The sequence below is a fragment of the Lissotriton helveticus genome, chromosome 4_1 (assembly GCF_964261635.1).
Source record: "Lissotriton helveticus chromosome 4_1, aLisHel1.1, whole genome shotgun sequence".
NCBI classification, from domain to species: domain Eukaryota; kingdom Metazoa; phylum Chordata; class Amphibia; order Caudata; family Salamandridae; genus Lissotriton; species Lissotriton helveticus.
In genome coordinates, this window is record NC_136063.1 from 291,689,964 (window position 1) to 291,695,963 (window position 6,000).

A 6,000-nucleotide genomic window follows, 5' to 3' on the forward strand; every position below is an offset into this window, starting at 1 on the left:
AAGTGATCACAGTAGAGGGGCGAGTGCAAGGGCAATTCAGGGTGAAGAGGATAAGGTAGTGATCAGACCAGTCTACAGGGAGTATATTGGAGAGAGAGGCCAGATCTTTACTCGTCAAAATCGCATCAAGGGTGGCACCTTTAGAGTTGGTCGTAGTATGGCAAAGTTGGGTCAGGTCAGTGATGTCTAGAGCTTCATTAAATAGAATGACAGCAGGGTCATCAATTTTGTTCCAGTGAATATTGTAATCGCTGAGGAAAAGATTTTTGGAATGGGAGAGAGAAGCTTGAATGATAAGCTCAGTCATTTCTTCAGTAAAAGGGAGGCAATTTCCCGGGGAGTGGTAAATAGTCTGTAGCCGAGTTGCGGGGAGGCCAGGACGTGTGAGGTCGGCGCTAAGGTATTCAAAGGAAGTGGGGTCTTGGAGCTGAACAAGTGAGATGTCAAGTTCGTCTTTAAATATAAGAGCCAGGCCTCCTCCTATTTGATCGATCCTATCTTTCTTAATGATAGAGTAGCCTGGAGGAATAAGCAGGTCAAGGATAGGGGTGGAGTGGGCTTTGAGCCAGGTTTCAGTAAGGAATGCGATGTCTATGTTTTCGTTCAGAATGGTTTCAGCAATCTCAGTTGCGTGGCAGGCGGCGGATCTGCAGTTTATCAACATACAGCAAAGGGGAGAGGGATAGGTAATGGGGTGGGGGATAGGTTTAAGTCGTTGGGGGGGGTCTAGGAGAGGTCAGCAGAGGGGGGGTCTTTTCGTTCCTAAGAGAACTGGGATAGTGGATTGACGAGTAGGGGGATAGTGGAAGAGGCAGAGGCTGGAGAGACAGTTCTGAGTAGTTGGGGGGGGGGGTCTAGGAGAGGTTAGAAGCGGGGGGAGTCTGTTCGTTCCTACGAGAACTGGAATAGTGGATTGACTGGTAGGGGGGATAGTGGATGAGGCAGAGGCGGGAGATATACGGGGGTTCGTAGACAAGTTAGCTATCGAGGTAATAGAGCAAATATCACTTTGAGGAGGGGAAATCGTATTGGTCTTGCCGGGTGGGGTGCTTAAGGAGGGTTCAATGTGTTTAGATCTGATAGTGTGGTTACCAGGGAGGGGGCGAGTTTGGGTATTGGTGATATGAGTAGGAGGTCTATAGGAGGGTGGGTTGAGATGAGTGTCGATGAGCGACGGTAGGGTGTGTTGTGAGGCGGTCGATGTGTGGACAAGATCTGCGGAGAGGGATTTAACAAGGAGTGAGATATCGTTTCTGAGATAGGAGAGTTCTGAAACGAGGGACGAAAGGAGAAGTTCGAACTTAACGAGTAATTGAGTGGGGATTGATGAGAAAAGTGTATCAGTAGTTGTCGGGGGTTGTTAAGGTAAGGGTTATCGAGGGGTGGAATGTTCAGGGGTGGAGCGGGGTGAAATCCTGGAGGAGGGTTGAGGGGGGAATTGAAATGGGGGGGCAGATCAATTTTGGGGGTAGTGGGTATACAGGGTGTAGGCTTAAGAGTGGCATTCAATTTAGGGGAACATAAAGTAGAATGAGCGGGAGAGACATTAGGGGTTGGCGTGTCTGGTGTATTGTGAGGGGCTGTAGGGGAGGTGAGGTGGGTCGTTAATCGAGGGGGGAGAGGATGAAGTGCAACAGAGGGTGAGGTGGAGGTGGCGTGGGAGTAAGAGGGAGGGAGGAGAATAGAAGAGGGAAAGATATTAGAATGGGGGATATAAAGGGGTAATTGGGGGAGGCAGGGGGCATCACTGGGGCGTTGTATGGGGTGGAGGGAAGGGGGGCATTGTTCAGGAGGCGATCAACAGGAAGGGAGCATGTATCCGAGCCTAGGGAATTCAGGGTTAAAGAAGTAGCCTGAGTAGGCGTGGGGGCATCAGGGGAGTTGGGCAGTTTGGAGGAGTCAATAGGTGGGGTGGGAGAGTCATGGGTGGACTGGGAGACATTAAAGGGTTGGGAGACATTAGGGGACAGGGAGACAAGGGTGTTGAAACAAGTTATAATGTTGAGAGCGCGGGAGGTAAGTAGAGATTGAGAGTAATCAACTTGATTGGGGGAAGAAGAGTGTGAGATGGTGAGAGGGGATAAAGGTGGAAGAGGGTGAGGGGAATCAGTGTAAGTAAGGGAGAAAGAGGTCAGGGGATGTTAAATGCTGTTGTTGGGTAGGGTTAACGATGTGGGGGTGTACAAGAGGGGGTGGGTAGGTTAGGGAGAGGAGATAGGGGGGTAGGTGAGATGATGGAGGGTGAAGAAGGAGCTGAGGGATGGAGTAATTCCGAGGGAGGAGACAGGGGGAAAGGGTTAAGAAGGAAGGAGTTGGATTTAAGGGCTCAGGAGGAGAGACTGAGGGATTGTGTGAGGGATTGGTGAAGCAAGCTGAAGTAGGATTCATTTATGTGGAGGTCATTTTCAGATGCCTGGATGAGAATGTTTCCAGATTTGAAGATGGACATGTCAATTTTGCCCGGAAAGGAAGGGGAGGGAGTGGTGGAGAGTTTCAGACCGTATGGGATATTGCGGGAATTCGTTATAGGGAGGTGATGGAGGAATAAGCTTTTCCATTTCGAAGTGCGTTTGGTGAAGAAGATGTAGTTGGTGATAATGGAGGAGTTAAGGCTGTTATGGTGATCAGCAAATAAGGTTTCAGGGTGGAGACAGAGAAGTTTATGCTTGAAGTTCTTCTTACCATGTTTGGAAATATGGGAGGGGTAGAGGATAGCCAAGAGTTAGGGCCTAGTTTCGAAATGTGTGAAGCTGAGATAGTGGGTGGAAGTGAGCGCGGAGGCATGATTAGGGGTATAGGGAGAGAAAGTAGGAGCAAGACAGGTTAGATCGTACAAACCTACTAACCAAAACTATAAAAGGTGGAAGGAGGGGCGGGGGGGTAGTAAGAGTTAAGTAAAAGCAGGTTCAAATAGTGAGGGACATGGGTGAGGTCAGACAGAGGGACACTTTGTGGAGGGGTAGAGTAAACAAAACTAATATACAAGGCAATCTCACAAATGGGCAGCCAAGGAATAGGAGAAGGAGGAGGGCAGAGGGAGAATATAGTTACGTTTAGACAATGCAGAAATAGCAGAAAATGTGATAATTAAAACGGATAAAAGCTAGTAACATTTAGACAATGTAGAAATAGCAAAAAATTTGATAATTAAAATGGAAATAAGCTAAAAACATAAGATACAACATATAAAATTCGAACATATAAAATGAAAAAGGGACTTATCATACATTAAATACAAAAAGCTAAAATGTAAACTAGAAGAATATAAAACAAATAAATTAGTACAGAGCAATATGGGATAAGTAAGAAAAATCAATCAACATGTATAAACAATCAAACAGCATGTAAAAACACTTAAATCCCCATGATATAACAAGATAATAAAAATGAATAATGCACAACAAAAAGAGGGAGGATATAAATATGTACAACCAATACGTAAAGACAGAAATGAAAGATATCGATTAGAAGGGAAGAGTCGAGTGGAGCACAATGAGGGGTGGAAAGTTAAAGGAAGAAGGCAAGCGCAAGAAACATGTAGGGTGAGTATGGTGAGTCCTTTCTTAGGGATTATTAATCAGCAAGGTAGGGCAACAACAACAAAAAAAATACAAAAGGCAAAATGGAGGTCTAATAAACAAACATTGCTAGTGACTATAAGAGACAAAAAGGTCACCATAAGCTTGAGACAGTAGACAAGCAGGAAGGAGAGACAAATAAAATAATTGAAAGTAGCTTCCAGGTAGGTTTTTTTGAAGATTGTAAGTAGGATTCATGATGGGCAGTAATAAATATCATACAACGCATCAGGTAAAATAATCTTGGGAGTATATAGCTCATGTATTAAAAAACATCCTGTAATATTACCAGCTAAAAGGAAACACAGATTAGACAAACAGCTATAAATAGGAGGTTAGGTAAAAAGTCACCAAATGAGGTAGATCGATTTGGGAGCACGTAGCGTATTAGGTTAAATGTATCTAATAGCTCAACAATGTCAAATACAGAGATATACTCACAATGCTAGGTACAGATTACAATTACAAGTGACTAAAAGATTCGGGCGTAACGCTAAGCAAGGTATGGCTGTTAGTGGATGCCTTGTCATCGGCCAAACTTGCCTGGTGTTGCAATGAAGGGACTGGAAATGGGCTGTGGGGACGAAGCATAGCAAAATGGTGGCACGTGCTGTTGGCCGCTAGACCCCTCTGGAGACCTGGATGGGGGCATTGTGAGGCACATCGATGGGCAAACCACTGATTTAGCTAACTCCCCCGGGTTCCGGATTGCTGGGTAATGAGGTGTGCCGTCTGGGCCTGCTGTCTACTGTGTGGGGATCCCTGGGGGTGCTGGAATGCTGTTGCTGGCCCTCTCTGTCCGGATGCCTGCGGAGATAGCTACCTTGAACTAGAGCCCCATTGCTGCTGTCTCCCCCGAGCGCTGTGGAAGCCCATGTGGAGTGAGTCAAGCAGACGGCCTGACTTTAAGATGGCACCCAAAGAAGAAGCGGGCCGCTCAGGCACCTATAATTCTGCGGGAGGAGGATGGGCCGGATGCCAGAGGCCCACCCGGATGATGCAGGCACAGGAAACCCTGTGGCCCACCTGGTGCACTGCGTGGCGGTGCTGAGAGGGAACGCGGCGGGGGTCTTCTGTCAGTGGTGGAGGCAGCTGGACCAGGGGGTGGCTCAATTCACTGACATCACCAAGTGACCTGGGGTATTTGTGTGGTCTGCATTCCCCCCTTTGGTATCTTTGTGCTACCTTGGTGGAGGTTCTGGCCGGGAGTGGTCACATTCGTCGGTGGCCAGTGCCCATATGCCTCCCAAAAAGACACAGAGTAACTGTGTCTCCAGCTACTTTGCTCCTGCGGAAGCCCAGGCGGATAAGAGTGGTACGGCGCAAGTAAAGGACGACATGACGCTCACCAGAGAAAATCTCCTAGAGGCACTAAGAGTTCAAGAAGGAACTCGGGGAAGACATCAAAGCCGATATGAGCTCCACTTTTAAAGCATTTCTTTCAGAAGTGGGTTCCAAGCTGATTGCGCTGCAGGTTGACGTGGACTCGGTTGGGACCCGCACCCAGGACTTGGAATCAAAATATCAGGAGCTTGTACCTGCTGGAGGCGGGCTCCATCAATGTTTCTGACCAGCTCCACGCTGCCCTCCTCAAGTGTGAAGACCTTGAGACCCACTCCTGCAGAGATAACATTAGAGTGAGGGACCTGTAGGAGGTCTGTGAAGGCCCAGACCTGGTGGCGTTCATGGTGGGCCTTTTCTCCAGTGTCCTAGGAGAGAATACCCCAGAGGTCAGGCTGGAGCGGGTGCAAAGAGTGGACCAGAGATCTGAAGGGGGGAGCAAGTGTCCCAGGGATGTACTGGCCAAATTCATCTCCTTCAAAACAAACAAAAGAGCTCATTCTACACAAATCCAGGAACTCTGTTTCAGTCTCCTTCCAGGGGTTCAAGTGTTCACTTTTCCAGGATGTAGCTCAAGCCACGCTGGCTCGCCGGCAGCAGTTTTGACCCTTGACTACGGCTTTACGAGACCGTCAAATCAAATACAGATGGATTTATCCCTTTGGTATAGCTTTCGCTTTCATCCATAAGCTATGTCACTTCACTGAGCTGACTGGAGTGGCTGCCCTGCTCGATCTGTAAACGGTGCAGCCTCAGAAGAACGAGTCTCTGGCTGCTGCGGAACGGCCACTGGAGTAAAGGGAACCAAGGCCTTGGCAGATGCCCAAGAAGGGCGGTAGGTCGTCGTCCCTGCAGCAGAAGCTGGACCCCTGACACGGTTCTATTTTTGCTTCTATAGGTATGCCCTCGTCTCACTGAATTTCAGGGGCTCCCGTCTCCTTTGGAGTGACGTACAGCGGAGGGGCCTCCGCCCCAGAGTTGAGAAACGCTGCGCTATCGCGGATGAAATCCTCTATCGCGCAAACTCTCCAGACTCCGGTATCTACAGGGGCCTGAAGGGGGACTGGCCAAAATATATTGA